The sequence below is a fragment of the Spermophilus citellus genome, assembly GCF_964194105.1.
Source record: "Spermophilus citellus genome assembly, chromosome: 9".
NCBI lineage: Eukaryota > Metazoa > Chordata > Mammalia > Rodentia > Sciuridae > Spermophilus > Spermophilus citellus.
This window is the reverse complement of record NC_138191.1, coordinates 94,115,862-94,132,906: the sequence shown is the minus strand read 5'-3', so window position 1 is coordinate 94,132,906 and position 17,045 is coordinate 94,115,862. Positions and strand designations below refer to the sequence as shown.

The 17,045-nt window shown below is 41.1% G+C and overlaps 1 protein-coding gene across 1 annotated transcript in view; it reads right to left on the bottom strand.

The window, feature by feature from the left end:
* DAB1 (DAB adaptor protein 1) overlaps positions 1-17,045 on the bottom strand; it is a gene marked incomplete at its 5' end in the record, with an annotated part of 275,913 nt that overhangs the window by 117,027 nt on the left and 141,841 nt on the right.

Sequence of the window (17,045 nt, the reverse complement as noted above, 5' to 3'; positions counted from 1 at the left end):
AGGGTGATTTGTGCAGAAAGTACTCTGAGGCTAGATAAATGGCCTCACAAGTTTCAAGGTCCTCTAGAAGAACTCATCTGTGTGGCAGACACAGAGGTACTATGGACAGAAAAAACAAATGAGGAGCACATGGGGGTGGTGGAAATATCCCTAAATAGGAGACATTACAAAAGCCCATAATTTTAGAGCCCCTAATTCTGAATCTGAACAGAACCAGGCTCCATTTCCTTTGCTTACCAACCTGTTCTTCACAAATTATATAAAGCTCCCCAAATGAAGAACATTGGAGGGAGAGTTGAATTCCTTCATAAACATTTGTGGAGTGCCATCTTTAGTTTTCTCTTCTGACAAAAGGAAGGTACATCATCAAGGAGTATTTTTAATTTTCAAAGAACATTCACATGCCTTCTCTGAATTAATTCTGAATGATTGCAACAGACTTCTGAAAAATGCACAGTTCTCCTTCTGTCTAATCCATAAGGGAGGAAATCTAGGCTCAGAGATGTGAAATGAATGACCCAACATCATAGTTTCATGTGAAGGGATGAGTACATGTTATTCTACCTGAAAGCCAAAGATCAGAAATCTGAAAGTGTAATTGTAGAGATGGCCAAATGTTTTCTTGGTGACATTTATGAACACAGAAAGCATGAGCAATGCTGCATTAGACATAGACCAGCAAAAGTGGATGACCAGGGACAACGTGGTGGCACCCTGGGAACTGATAAGCCACGCCTTGTCCACTGGCATCCTCAGAACTGCAGGTAAACCTACAGGACCATCAATTCCTAAAGGATAAGCAACAGATTCTACAATTATACTGTTGCCTTTAGAAACAGATACTGAATTAAATCAAGTACATTCAAATTAAAGTATAATATAAAAAGGTTTAAAAACTAATTTTTAAAGTAAATGATAATACTCCACATTAAGAAATTTGTAACGGAATAGATAATACCATACATCTGGAAGTACAACTTTTAGAACATGACTTAACCAAAAACAAGATCAAAAGCCTTAAAAACATACATACATGTTGACCCAGTAATTCTGTAATTTTGCTGCAGGAAATACTTACAGGTGTGTACATGGATATGCCCCAAGATGTAGATATGACCTTCAAGGTTAACAATACAATGTGTATGAAATTATAATCTATGTATATAATAGAAATTGTGATTGAAAATGATTTTGCAGGGAAAAATTTAATAAATGAAAGAAGTAGATAAGTAAAAAAGTATACCATAAATAGTATTTATAATATAATTATAATGTTAAAAATATATTATGCAAAGAAAACTGCAGTCTATACACAAAATATTAACTAGACTTATGCCTAAGTGGTAGGAGTTCAGATAATCTGCATTTTCTGCTTTATGACTTTTATATAATTTGTATATTTTCTACAATAAATACATGCCTACTTTTATGAACAGGAAAGGTATTACATGTGGCGGGCAGGAGCATTTTCCATCAATTATCACTGTGTGACTTTGGCCAGCTATTAACTTCTCTGAGCTCCAGATCCATCATGAGTAATATGTACTTTGTAAGATTCATGTGAAGATCAGTTATAAGAAACAAAGTGCAAATACTTTGAAAACTACAAAGAGATTCTGGAACATAAGAGGTTCTTTTTAACACGGTATCAGATGAGGAAGTTTTTGTAAAGTGCTAGGGTGGCTGTACCACAGGATGCAGATCGGGGAGCAGGCACAGACTTTGACAGCGCAGAAATAAACATGAAAGAGTACGCGTGTCTATTCACACGGGTAAATATATCACGCTGCACCGTCAGAGTCACGAGATGATGCATCTCCGCATCGCAGAGTCTCAGTCGCTCTTGTAGGAGCCATTTATATAGAAGATGAACTATCCTCTGCTCAAAAGTGAGGTTATGACTGTCTTGAGCTTAGACAATTGCCAGTACAATCTTTATTTTCAAAACTTTAAATATATAATTTCAAAATAGTCTGCACATGTCTTAGACATCATGAAAAATTCAAACCTCAATCTCTGGAGGAGCCAGGCTTTTTTATTTAAATATTGAGGCCACACTTCCCTGGTAATTTTTTGCAGATTTCAAATCCCTGATTTTCTAATAGTTGAAGACGTCAGATCTCTTGTGCAAAGCAAATCTCCAAGTGTGCACCTGACACAGCTGGAAAGGAGGGATGGGTGTGGCAGTGGGTGCTATAGAAACACATGGCTGAGGACAGGGCACTGATAGCTGAACCACTGAATACTGCTTTTGACACAGAGACATTGGACAGACTGTGAACCTCAGGACTGAACCAATACTGGGAAGCCATTGGCTTCTGTTCTCAGTGCCAGAGTGTCTCTGTCCTCTACTCTGTTTGCCACGTTCATGGCCTTGTGCAGATTGGGGTTGGTTAGACCTGTCTGCACGTTGTAGCTGAGAATGAGCCAGTGTGTGTCATCTACACAGCATGTGACCACAGCACAGAAGCCACGTCACTCCTAGATTATCCCTCCCCACCTCATCAGCTCTACATGACCGACCTTTTCCCTTCATCTCCTGGATCTAACCATGCTTACACATGTCCCAGAGTCCACGGTACCCAGGCATCAAAATTTGGAGGGGTAGACCCTGCAGGTTTCTGAAGGGGAAGGCTCCCAGGTCAGGTAGGGCACTGGATGGTGGAAGAGGTGAGACTTGCCTACTGCAGAGAAAATCAGGCAGAGGTTCTGTCCTCCAGAAATATTAATATAGTGTGTGACACGTAGTAGGCCCTCAATAAATGTTAGTTTTTTCCCCCCAAGTTCCTATCTTTCTCTCAATTTATATCATGCATTTTATACTTCTTTTATAGAGAGTTACAGTTTATATTTTAAGGTAGCACGTATTCCACAACTTCATTTTTGAGAGAGAGAGAGAGAGAGAGAGAGAGAGAGAGAGAGAGAGAAATCTTTTTTGTAGATGGACACAACACAATGCCTTTATTTTTATGTGAAAAATGTGAGGGTATTAAACTAACCTCACTGTTTGAATCCTAGAAACATTGTAATTCTACACAGAGGTGTGTGTGTGTGTGTGTGTGTGTGTGTGTGTGTGTGTGTGTAGTTAATAACCATAGCACAAAAGCACAGTATTGAAAAAGTAAAACAGAAAATCATTGCAGTGATCTGTTTTGCATAAAATGGAACCACTGGTGTAAAGCATGCTCACTCCCTGGCTCCCTGGTTTTAGCCAGCACACTGGGGCAGTAGGGAACCACGTGGTGGACAGGACAAGCCTTCCTAGCTGAGATATCTTGGCCATCTACTGTACTGAACCTCAATGTCATCTTCTTTAAAAAAGAGATACTACCTCTATTCTGTAAGATTGGCTAGTTAATTACGTTGTTTATACTTCAAAGGAGAATATCCAGCTGCAAAGAGGTTCAGTGATTCACAAAGTATGAAATGGCATATATGGAAAGCTCTTAAAATAAGATCTGGTAAATAATAATTCAGAAGTGTCTTTCTCCATTGCTCAGGCTCATCACAACCTCTACGAATGCATCATTGTTTTTAATCATTACAGTCCAGCCTGCACCACTGTAACTGAGTGATGGCTCAAATTCAAGTGTTTGACCAGTAACTCCATCCCTTCTTCCATAATTCTGGTCATTCAAAGTTTTCAGGCTCCTCCCTGGTTACTCAGCCTCCAGATGGGGGACAGCTCCAGACTCCTCTCACCTTGACGCTGTCCCTTGCCTCTTAGGAGAACACTCCCTTATTGCAATCAGAACTCTTAATGCTTTTCCACCTTGACTACCACAGCAGAGCATCCAGGAACAGCATAGGGTCATCCTATCAGTACTCCCCCTGATGACGGTCTCACTGTCTCAACACAAATAGCTCCCACGAGCAGTGTCCTCATAAAAATAGAAGCACCTGTTAAATAACCAAAGCACGGTCGTGCAAAATGAATCTTAAATTGAAATTAAAAATAAACTCGGTAAGATGGAAAAATAAACAGTAGACCTCCAATAAAAGATCACCCATCTAAATAAAAGCCGAGACATACAAACAGACAACTCTGATTTATCAAGTATAATGGCCTCTGGAATTTGGATGATAATTTTCAGAAGTGTCTTTCTCCATTACTCAGCTGACCCTCGAAGCTATAGGAAGCTCCCAGAGTACGTTAATATTTGTGATTTACAATACACACATGTCATGGGCCCTTTCATGAGGACAAAGAAAATACAGTGGGAAAAACGTCCTGACCTTGCCTGGCTTTTTCCTTTTCCATAGCATGGATTACTTTCTAGCAGACTATATTATTTATGTACCTCTATTTTTTCTTTCCTGTCTCCCAACATTAAAGTCAAACTGCACAAGGTCAAGACCTCGTTGTGTTCACCAATGTGTCCAAACCTCTGAGGGCGCTCCATGGAACATAGTAGGTGCTTAATAAATATTTTTAAGGGAATACATGAATAAAATTCAAGTATAGTGCCTTTAAAACTTGAAGTCTCATTGCCTCGTCTGTAAAATGGGGATAATAATTTGCAACTAACACACATATGGCAAGAATTCCATGAGACAAACTTATGTGAAGCACTTCCAACATGTCTGGCAATTAGCACTCAACAAATGTAGTAATAAATAACACAATTTCATAGAAATGAATATTTGGCTTCAACATTTATAAAGAGCACTCAGAAGAGAAGAGCCAGCACTCTCCACCTGGTCCTCTTCCTGCTACCCCAATGGGCTCCCTAGCCCATCCCAGGACCAGAATGAGAAAGTTACAAACTCCTCAGTCATCAACCAGAACAGGCTGTGGATGACAGTGTGGGTGGGCCACTTGGTTTTACAAATCTTATCAAGTGTAGCCATGTTCATTTGCTTATATATCATGTATGGTGACTGTGAAACAGCAAAATTAAAAAGCCGTGACAGAGGCTGCATAACCCAGAATGACACGTCTGTATAACATATCTACTCTTTGACCCTTTAAGAAGAAGTGTGTCCTACGACTCTCAGTTCTCAGGTAAGGAAATAGAGGCCCCAATGGCAGAGACTCGTGGCCTTATATGCCTCTTCAGAGGCCCAAATAATAGCTGATAAGCATGGTTCTAGGGCCCATCTGCATGATGACCACCCAGAGGAGCTTGGGACCATGCATGATGTGGGAGGAGTTTGGGGTCTAGAGTGACCAGATACTTCCTCTCCTGAACAGACAATGGATCACTTGCTTGCAGGAGGTCCTAAGCATGCCCTTGAAGGGTACAGATGCCAACTGGAAATTTCCAACCTGGAGTTGGAAAGAACATGGACTTTGCATACATCATGCTGGGGCAGTTTTCAACTCCCGACTCGCAGCGTGTTTGTTCTTGCATAAGTTGCTGAACCTCTCTGGTCTCAGTTTCCACATCTGTTTAATGGACAAAATACCCTCTTAGTTGAGGTCTTCAAAGAGTGAAATAAACGTGATCCAGCATGTAAAAGCAGCTGGCACAGCGAATTTGATCTCCTCCCTCTTTGAAGACCAGGATTAGTAGGAAGAGTTGATATTTCTGTGTTTACCAAGGATGCTCGAAAGTTCTCATGGACTCTCCTTCCAAGGTATTATAAATATCCTTTCTCTTCAGTAATGAGTTTCATACTGTTCTGGAAAGTATCTCACAGAGGCATCTTCCCAACATTGTTAATTTCTAAACAGACTAGTGTTGATTTGTGGCAATAAACTGTTTTTTTTTTTTTTTGTAACAAGTTAGAATGCAATATCATCCAACAAAACACTAAACATACAGAGACCAAATTTTTCTCCTTAGAGGTTTGGATCTCAGGCAGCTATAGGGCATGTGAAAGCCACGAACATTGAGGAGGATTATCTAGGAATACAGGGATGGCATGGAGAGGAAAGATTGTAAAAAGAAAGGTAAAATGTAGACGTAGAACCAGAGGATGCTTCTTACTTCCTGCCTTGGGAATATTAGAGAGAGATTGAGACCTCTCCAGGGTGATGCTCCAGTACAGACTTTTGCAAATAATTTGCTGTGAAGCCTCACTTCTCTTTGGGTTCTTAGCTCCCACCAGAGGGTCCTGGTACCCCATCAATGGATAATGCTGAGTCAGGCCCAACCTTCTTCCCGCCCTCACTGTACGGTGACCTGGTGTCCTTGTCAGGCAGCATCCCAGGTTCTAATGTGTGGCCCAGACAGGGTGTGTCATTGCAAGTTAACTTAGTCATAGTTTCCTTCTTCCCTCCAGCCCTCTCTTTCCTTCTGTCACCACCCTTATGCCTTCTCCTGTGTTGTCAATGATCAGTTAGCACTTTTGTTACATAGCAGGGCCTCCTACACCAGGTCCTTCAGATAAGACAGTGGAGAGACGGGAGCTTGTGATCTGATGGTGACCTGATCTGAGTTGACCACTACAATCCAGATGTGCTGGGGAAAAGGTGACCAGAGGGTGCTGTGGGGGCATTATGAAACTACTTCATTCTGTTTAGAGGGACCAGGAAGACTGTACAGGAGGTAGAACAATGTAGCTAGTAATGTAGTATTATTTAACATCTCAGTATTATTTAACAAGTTTTTCTTATGCTAGGCACTAATTTTCATAGGACTCTATTAATCTTATACCAACCCTAAGATATCAATATTTTTATCACCACCATCTTACAGATGAGTAATCAAAGGCATAAAGACATTAAGAAAATTGCCTTGAACTATCATAAGATCCAGTGATCCCACTAGTGGATCTATACTGCATCCACAGAAAATGAAATCAGTGTGTCAAAGAGGTGACACACTGCCCTTTGTGTCCAAGCTAGCATAACTCACAAGAGCAAGATATGGAATCAACCTCAGTGTCTATCAATGGATTAATGGAAAAGAAAATGTAGTATACATAAAAGAATGCAATTCAACCTTAAAAAAAAAAGAAGGAAGTCCTGTTACTTGCAACAACATGGGTGGGCCTGGAGGATATTAGGTTGTGAGTAGTTAGTAAGCCAGCTACATGATCACGTTGGTATGTGGAATCTAAAGAGGTCAAAGCCACAGAGGCAGGAACTACCACGGTGATTACTGAGGACCAAGTGAGTTAGGGGAAATGGGGCAATATTAGCTAAAGCACACAAGGTTCCACCTAAACAGGAGGTATGTGTTCAAGAGAGAGATTGTACAACATGGTGACTCTAGAGAATGTCACTCCCAAACATGGTGCCTTGGAGTGCTGCACATCTTAAACTGAGGGTGTGAGAATCACTAGAAACTGAAGAGACTGGGCTCTGAAGTTCCCTGATCTACCTGAAGACTGGATCCCCCAAAGGAGAACACCATGGCCTGTCTCCTCCCTGTCACTTCATCAAGGAAAGAAGATTAGACTCAGAGCAAGGAAGAGATTGGAAGTCAAACTCTGCCTCAGGCCACTGTCTGTTCTTTGGATCCATTCTTTTTAAAAATCCTTTACTCTGCCTTTAAAATTGTCCACAGTCCCCACTCCTTCCATCCTATGACAAAGGGCCTATAGGTTTCTAAATGTCACTGGTCATCGGGTGCCCACCTTGCAGCAGTGCCCAGGTGCACACAATACATCTGTATATCTTTCCTCCTGCTCATTTATCTATTGTCAGTTCATTTCTCAGACTCAATACTGAACCACAGCAGGCGATACAGAGAATGTTCTCTCATTCCTATAACAATGCATTGTACATTTGAAAATTTCTGATGGTAGATTTTAAATGTTGACATGACTCTATAATGTATACACAACACACCATGTTGCAGGTAGTAAACATATATAAATTGCATTTCTCAATTTGAAAATAATAATTTGGAAAAGAAACACTGTTTTCTACCCACACAGCTCGTCATTGCTGACCTAAGGAAATGCACATCTTGAGTCTCTGTTCCTACATTCTCTCATCTCCCACCTCTGGTTCTAGGGCTATATTGATGAGGAGCAGGCTGTGGGTTCAGACAGACCCAATTTGAATCCTGCCTGGAGGATGAAGTGCTTAAAGAACTTAATTTCATAAAGCACCTAGCCTGGATTAAAGGCTTGATAAATGGCAATGTTTCTGTGTGGCTGATGTTTTTATTACTGATATTACTGGACTCTGAAAGATGGTGAGATGATCATTAGTTGAAGAAGGCAAAAGATATCCAGGGTGGAGTGGTCATCATGAACAGCCATGGAGGCTGGACAGAGCATGGTATGTGCAGAAAGCAGCAAAATGGGAGTCCTAAATTTCTGTTATCCATGGACAATCCTTCAGTCCCTACAAATGGCTGGGCAAGTTGTGCACCAGACATCTCCAAGGGAGAACAATTCAGTCTAGTATCAAAACTCTATATACTTATTGCAACAGTTTCCTAGTAAACGGGAATGAATATGAAAAAAGGTACCTTTCCCTGATTTACACAAAAGCATTTTATGGGCTGAGTGGCCTTGCACTTACTACCTGTGTGTATAACTAGTGCAGCTTTGGGGCCAGAGTGGATACAGAAAATAACCATGGCTGCAGAAGACAATTCAATCACAATTGTTGGTCTGACAGTCCAAGATCTGGTCCTGCCCACTTTCTCAGTTCACCCCTCACTGAGACGAATCTCACACCCTCTCCTCCAGAACTACCAAAGGCCACCCTCTGCCCTGTACTTTCCCCATCATGATCTTTCCACATTGAGACTTTAATGAAAACTCTCCCTGGACAATCTCTTTCCCATTTTTATTTTTTTAACTTCAGACCCTGCTGATCCTTCTTCTTGAATCATTCTGTTTTTATTTTCATATGGAAAACTATTTCTTCTTCTGACCTCTCATGCTAATTTTATATTCTCTTATCACATTCATCATTCTTTGAGTTGTACAACTCCTAGACCACCTCCTCGTTGACGGAAAGTTTTCAGGCTGGCTTGTCCTTGTCCACCAAGTTGAATATCCCTTGGGCTTAGCAAAAAGTCATGAATGCAAATTGGTGCAACCATTCTGGAAAGCAGTATGGAGATTCCTCAGAAAATTTGGAATGGAATCACCATTTGACTCAGCTATCCCACTCCTTGGTTTATACCCAAAGGACTTAAAATCAGCATATTACAGTGATGCAGCCACGTCAATGTTTATATCACCTCAATTCACAATAGCTAAACTATGGAACCAGCCTAGGTACCCTTCAACAGATGAAGAAATGTTGTATATGTACACAATGGAATACTATTCAGCCTTAAATAAGAATGAAATTATGGCATTTGCCTGTAAGTGGATGGAGTTGGAGAATATCATGCTAAGGGAAATAAACCAATTCCAAAAAACCAAAGGCCCAGTGTTCTCTCTGATATGTGGATGCTGACACACAATAGGAGGACAGGGAGAATAGAAGTTCACTGGATTAGACAAAGGAGAATGAAGGGAAGAGAGGAGGATGGGAATAGGAAAGATAGTGGTATGAATCTGACATAACTTTCCTATGTCCATATTCCTATGTTCATATATGGATGCACGACCAGTGTAATTCCACATCATGTACAACCACAAGAATGGGTAGTTGTACTCTATGTATGTATGATATGTCAAAATGCACTCTACTGTCATGTATACATACACACACACACACACACAAAAAAAAACAACTCATGAATGAATGAACAAATTAACTAAAATGGTAGCATGGTCTGGATAAGTTCTCAGCCAACCTTATCTGACTTCAAACTCCCTTTCCATAACAAATACTGTCATTTATCAAGCCTTACTCCAGTTCCTTCTTTCGTTGTTTGGAAACAATCAGATAGTCTACCTATATACATGAAGTTTAATATACCTACACACAAATCAAATTATCCTAATTAAAACATACAAGAGAAATAAAAGATGGTTTCTGACTTAAAAATGTGAATTTCTTTTCTTTTTTTTTTTTTTTTTTTTTTTTAGTGGTGCTAGGTATTGAACCCAGGGCCTTGGGCATGCAAGGCAAGCACTCTACCAACTGAGCTGTAACCCCAGCCCCTAAAAATGTGAATTTCTATGCATAAATGCTTAGTTACAACTATAATAGAGGAAGATAATGACATAGTCATATTTTTGTTTCTCCCAGTGAATAAACTTGGGATTAAGAGAGGATTTAAATCAATAGTGATAACACTCCTTTCTTTCTATGTGACATTACTAAACAAAGACCAAACAAGCAGAATCACAGCAAAAGCCACAGCCACCCATGAAGCTGACAGAGCAGAGCCACCTTGGCCACTCAAATACAAAGAGCATCGCAATGTGTGGCTTTCCAAAAGTATGAACAACTTTGACGAGATCCCAACAGAACACGTCTTTCTCTTGGTTTAGCTGCATTTCTGAAAAATTTCCATGTCACAAATATAGTGTAAAAATATATTTTTAAATATAAAACATAGGGCTAGATATTAGATTCAAGTAATCACAGGGTTTTCAACTACATGAATGTCTGGTGAACAATTTGGAAGTCACAGAGCTCAGGAAAGAACCTGTTGAGGTAGAAGTCTGTTCTGAGCATTGTGGAATGTCCAGCAGCCTTGGCCCCTAGCAACTGAATTCCTGCATCATGCCCCCTTGCTGAAAGTCACCAAAATGCCTCTGCTCACCAAACATGACTATGTAAGTTTCTTAAACACTCCCCAGGTAGCAGAATGAGCCACGCAGAGAATCTCTGGAATAAAAGAAAGGAACTGAGCACAAGAATTATTAAGTTTGAATTTGAATTCTATTTCTGCTACAAAGAGTAACTTCGGACAAGTACTTAGTCACCAGTACCCCAGTTGACATCTGTAAAATGGGGATAATAAAAACTTCCAAGAATTATTAGGTGTCAAATGACACCAATCCAGGAAAGCCACTGGCCTCAAACCATAGAGCCCCGTTTCCAGGCTCATCATCAGCCCCAGTCATTGAAAGTCTCAATGCACTGGAACATCCCAGAGCCACAGGGACCTACTCCTGGTTCTACAGGTCCTCTCTTCCTGTCTCCCTCTCTGAGAACAGTTTCCCTTCCTTGACCTTGACTGCACTCTCCAAACCACGTGGAAACACACACAGCTAGAACTGGAGGAAGAGTAGACCCATTTTTAAGGAGGCACAACTAAGAGGACATCTGGTTTTCACTGAGGAATAAATTACTAAATCAGTCCTAAAATGCAAGTATGGCCATTGCATTGAAAACACAACTGCCTGTCTCTTTTGAGGGACAGTGTTGACTCCTCAGTGGATTTCTACCCCTCTAGTGCTGTGCCCTTGGGATTCTGTGTACATTTGCTTAATCTCTAAGTCATTTTATTTCCAGTGCAATAAATACTACTGAGAACCTGCTACACATGAGTCCCTGTGCTAACTAGATAGACAACAGTGATAAACAAAGAGATAGGCCTTATTCATCTGTGTGTTTACAGAGGCACTCAATAAATATTTCCTGAAGGAAAGAAGGAAATACCACACACATCTTTCTCTGTTAGACACCCTGCCTTCAGAAATACTGTGCTCTCTTTCCTGACTTACCTACTTGATCTTTCCCTAGCCACCCCTCTAGAGCGAAGCCAGGGTGCCCTTTTCCATGAAAACCATCAGGAATGTTCTAGACTAAAGTGAGGCCTCAATCACTGAGAATGGACAATTCTGCTCACATGGGAGCCCTGGCCACTCTCAGTTCACTCTGAGCCACAAGACTATGAATGCCTCCGGGACAAGGGCCACATCTTATTCATCTTTAAATCCCCAGGAAGCAGAGCTGCACACAGACAGGAACCTAGAGTGCTACCATCTAATCATCTGTGGGCTACCCCGTCAACATGGCATCCACCCGAGACAAGCATGACGGGATGCCACAGGTCACTCCACCTGTTCATCTTCACCAGAGAACCCTCATGGGAAGAAGAGTGAGCAACAGTAACAGCCCAAGATGACACTGATCTTGCCTCACTATGTATATTAAAGGAAATCACTTACAAAATCTGGCAATGTTATTACTGGTGACTCCTTACTAGTACCAGGGACTCTGGACCCTGCTGTGTGGGATTGAAGCCCAGTTCTGCCATGGATTCGCAGTTTGAACAAGCAAAAGTCATGTGAGATTGTGGCAAGAAGGATGTCGTAAAATCTCAAAAAGCTGATGCAGACTGCTGCCCTCTACTGTAAGAGACTTATCTTAGGGTGCCTGTCCAATTGTTAATTTTTATGGCATAAAATTGTAATAATTCTAAGGAATAAAATTTTAAGTGGAAAGCAAATGAAATCAATGAGGTTCACTGGGAAGATATGATTCTTCAACTTGGGTGGTGTGTCTTGGGTCTACAGTTGGGCCAGGGTCACACCCAGAGCCTCAGTTTCCTCATTTGTAAAATAAAAAGGACATCACTTGTGCCTTGAGATCCATTGGTCTGGGTGCTTTATCTACTCCTGATCTGCTTCTGTTCCTGTGATTACTAATAACCAAAAGGTTATGTGTGACATTTTCTGCTTTCTCACTGATTCCTTTGATAGACCAGCAATGCCTAGTCTATCTGCAAATAAAAACAGCTTTCAGTATTGATTTATTCCTGGCAACATGCTAATAACAAAATAAGATTTACTCATATAAGGATTGGGATCAGGAGTTCTTTGAAATTCAAGACAGGGTGTAAATTGCTGTAAAGGGTCTCTTTAATTGGGATCAAAACATTTTTGACAGCTTTTGGATTTAAAAATTCTAGCTATTGTCAGGTTCTGAAAATGTTACTTTCCTAGTTTTTTCTTTTTTTTTTTTAAATGCAATCAAGCTTGAGCCAAAAAAAAAAAAAAAAAACAACAACAACAAAAAAAAAAAAACCTTAGACAAGATAAACAACTAAGGTTTGTCATTCCACATGATAAAGGCCCAGTTTTCCATTTCTTTGATATGAAGAGCAAAATACTTCACTGAGATTCCTATGCTGCACAGTACAGTCAGTCCCCTGCTGGGTAAGGACAAAGGTTCAGTAAACTGTTTCTGTTCATAATCTCCTAGAGGTTTTTCAAATAAAAAACATCAATAGGTACTATTTTAAGGGAGAAACAGAATCCTAAAACTCGTCTCAGAAGTCAGTTTGGATGTGACATTGCTCATCACCGCATCCTCTACCTACTCCCTTCAACAATGTCCTATGGGTCTCTTGTGGCTTGGCTACCCCCAGCGCCAGTGAACTCAGATCTATTTGACTCAGGTCTGCCTGCCAGAAGAGTCATCTTACTGACAAACTAAAACCGTTTTCTAGAAACTTCTATCAACAAGTCCTGGTTGCAACTGGTTCAAAATTTCATTCTCTGATCATAAGGAACAAGTTGGGTCCTTGTATCAGATACTCTGGAGTCTCTGTTCTTGAGATGTAAACAAATTCAGTCCTTTTGACCATCTTCCTGGGACTTGTGCTGAGGAATATTAACAAGCTCAGGTTGCAGAAGCTCCATGCTACAGAGGCCGGATGTTAATCAAACAGAACTGGAGGAGGCTAAGCCAGACAGAAAACATTTAACTGCCTCCTTCCTGATTCTCCACTAGGGATCTGACATTTTCTTCACAAAGCCAAATGGCTTTGGGCTGAAATGATGATTTTACTGTTGTTTTCTTTGTGTCCAGCTAAGGCCTCAGAAATTCTGCTTCAAGGTTTGATGGTATCTTTTGTGTGTGTGTTGGGGGGGGGCAGTTTAGCCACCTCTGAGAGAGGAAGTACAAGTACGTAAAGGTACAGAATGCAAACGACTCCTCATTAGTAAAAATCCAGACATTAAGACTTTAATTATCTGGGAAGAGCCTATTTGATGGATGGGGATAGGGTAAAATAGCAAAGTGTGAAAGAGGTTCCCAAAACAAGATAAAATGCCAGATACCTCACACCCCTGCTTCTGTCCCTGTCGTCCCAGTGATGGACAGGGCTGGGAATGAGAATGGCCTAGAGATAATATCATAACACTGGGACACATAAATCACTGTGAAAGTATCTCTCAGTCGGGCTTGGTCCACGGTGCTGGGCTCCCATAAAGGACACTAAAGGACCATAAGTGTTCTCCAAGTTTGTACAAGCCCAAAGTTGACCTCTGCCATACTTCAGGATCCCGGGAGGACATGTCTGTGTCTAGAAGACTTGGCCCAGCAGAGTTTTCTGTTCCCCAACTGACCTGGTCCTCCTCATCACACTTGCCAATGTCTTTTCTAAAATGTGAGGTTAAAAACTGAGTGCAGGGAACTGGGGTGGTGGCTCAGTGGTAGAGAGCTTGCCCAGCACGTGTGAGGCACTGGGTTTGATCCTCAGCACCATAAAAAAATAAATAAATAAAATAAAGGCATTCTACCCATCACAACTTAAACAAACAAACAAGCCAACAAAAAACCGAGTGCAGGTCTCCAAAATACAATCTTTCCAGGAAAAGACAGAAACTCATCTTGCAACAATGCTGGGTACATTGATGAGGGGAGGAGAAGCTTTTGCTAAACTCTTAATCCTGCTAAATCCAAGCCTATTTCCTACCAATGCTTGTGCCCCAATCTAAACTCCCTCTACCAAGGCCTGTGTGGACAGGCCCACCTTTCCCTATGGTGTGGAGGTAAACTGCATTGATTTTTGATTCATGCCAATCTAAGAATAAATCTCTGTTCTGCTTCCTGGGCATGAGGTTGTTGTAAATAGTTTAAAATTTTCTGAATATTATGATGTTTTGACATTTTGAAATACATTTCTGGCTGGGGAGGCACTGCCCCTCTAGAGCTGGTCAATTCTTAGACATAGCCAAGGCCCAGCCAGGAGCAGGTCTTTGACAGGCAAACTTACCAATCCGGAGGCAGACAGAGGTGATCTTCCTCTGCCTTAATCCTCCCAGAGCAGGTGCTAGGCAGCTGGGGTCCACCCTTATAGCTCAGCGCCAGAAAGAAGTGTTCCAACTAACCAATCCTCAGCTGTCCATCCTGCTGTACCTTGAATTTTCCTATGGAAACTCTAACAAAGGCCTTGGCCTGAGGGTTCCCTCCATTCCCCTCTTCTGCCTCCAGCCACCCTTAAGTCTTTCCCAAGTGGCCTTGTGTGGCACACTGTGCTCCTTGTCTCGGACATGTTGATAAACAAATCCCAGGGGAACTGTAGGAAGTCACTTATCTGAGATAAACGACAAGCAACATGGATAAGCAAAAGGTCCTGTGAGCCAAGTTACCTGGGTTCTAAGCCTATCTCTGGCACTGCTTATTTTCAACAGGTCATGTCATGTTTCTGTTCTGGGTGTCTTCCAACTATAATGCAGGGATAATGATAGCATCTCTCCCTTGGGTGCTTGTGAGGAGTAAATGACCTGGTACTTATATAGAACTTAGGGCAATGATGGGCACCTAATGTACACTTGATGAAGTAGCTGCTATGGTGGGTTATGTTTGAGTGTGTCCCCCAGAGGTTCACAGGCTTTAGTACTGCAAAGCTGAAACATGGTTTGGAGCCTTTCAGGAGATGTGGCATAATGGGAGGTCCTTTGCTCAATTGGGGAGTGAGGGGACTCTGGGACCCCAGTCTCCCCCTGGCTTCCACTTTCAAGATGTGATCTCTTCTTCTCTCTCACCTGCTTGCACTACTGGTATACCATCCACCCTGAGGTCCTTGCCAGAGCCAAGCTGGGGGCTATGTCTTTGAACCTCCAGAACTGTGAGCTGCATACATCTATTTTCTTTATAAAGTCAGCCTGCCTCAGGTGTTTCATTATGGTCACAGAAAAGTGGATGAACACAGTAGCTATTATTATTATTTCACAGGACTGTTTTGAAGATAAAACTGGATAATACATGTAAAAAGACCAACCTAGACTATAGAAGGTATTCAAAAACTGGGTGCCATTATTTTATATCATGGTAAAGTACATATACATAAAACTTATCATAGTAACTATTTGTAGTGTCTGGCTCAGTGGCATTAAATGTATTCACAGTTTTTTTTTTTTTTTTTGCAGCTGTCACCACCATCTACCTCCAGAACATTTTCATCTTCCCCAACCAAAAACCCACGTCTATCAAGCAATAACTCCCCATCCTTCCTTTTCCTGGAAATTATCATTCCACTTTCTATCTCCATGAGCTCCACACTCTGGGTACCTCATACAAGTGGGATCACCCAGGACTTGCCTTTTTGTTGTAGCTTACTTTGCTCAGCACACTGCCTTTGAGTATCACAGGTTGAAGAATGTGCTGGAATTTTCTTCTCTCTTAGATTGCATTCTATCTAGATGTGACCCTTTATTCCTCTGTCACTGGACACTGGGGCTGCTTTCATCATTTGGTTATTATGAATAATGTTAGAGCCAATATCTGTTCTATTACTAGTTGTTGAGAAGCAATTTTTCTATAGTTCTGTTCTGTCTTCAAAAAATATATATATTTTCACTTTTAAATGATCACCTGATCACCCTCATGTTGTTAGTCAGAACAAGGAAGAGAAACTAAAACTGCAAAATGACCATGGTCAAATAACTCGGTTGGTGGAGCATTATTTATAAAGTGCTTGATAAATTATCTTTGGGAAGTTCAAAGGAGGTGATATACATGGAGGTGTTTTCTAAGCTGCATAATACTGAAGGAATTAAAGACTAAAAACCCATTGGAGTGTCACTATCTCAGTACAACAGATCACAGAATGTTTTTCTGTTTTTCCCTACCATCCATGAACAAGATCGACGGTGTCAGGCAAGCTCTGGGGATGAATCTAGGAGTTAATTGCAACTGTAAGGTTGATGAAAACACAAACCACTTCTTTGGTGGGTTCAAGAAACATAACAACCCTTACATTTCCTGGTTGGCGGTAATAGATTTTATTTTTAAGACGGAGAACTCTATTTATTCTTTTTGATTACAGCAATTGTAAGGTGCTGGGGGTTAAACTCAAGAGAGCCTGGATGCTTTGACCAGTCCAAAGACCTACAATGTGTCTCCCTGTAGGATGCATGTCATCAAAGTTGCCAACACACAAAGAAATTTAACTTAAACTGTCATATTACCACCACTCTTCAAAGCTTATCAATCTCTCCTAAGATTACCAGCATGGTGTGACACTTTTATCACAATTACACTGTAACAATCA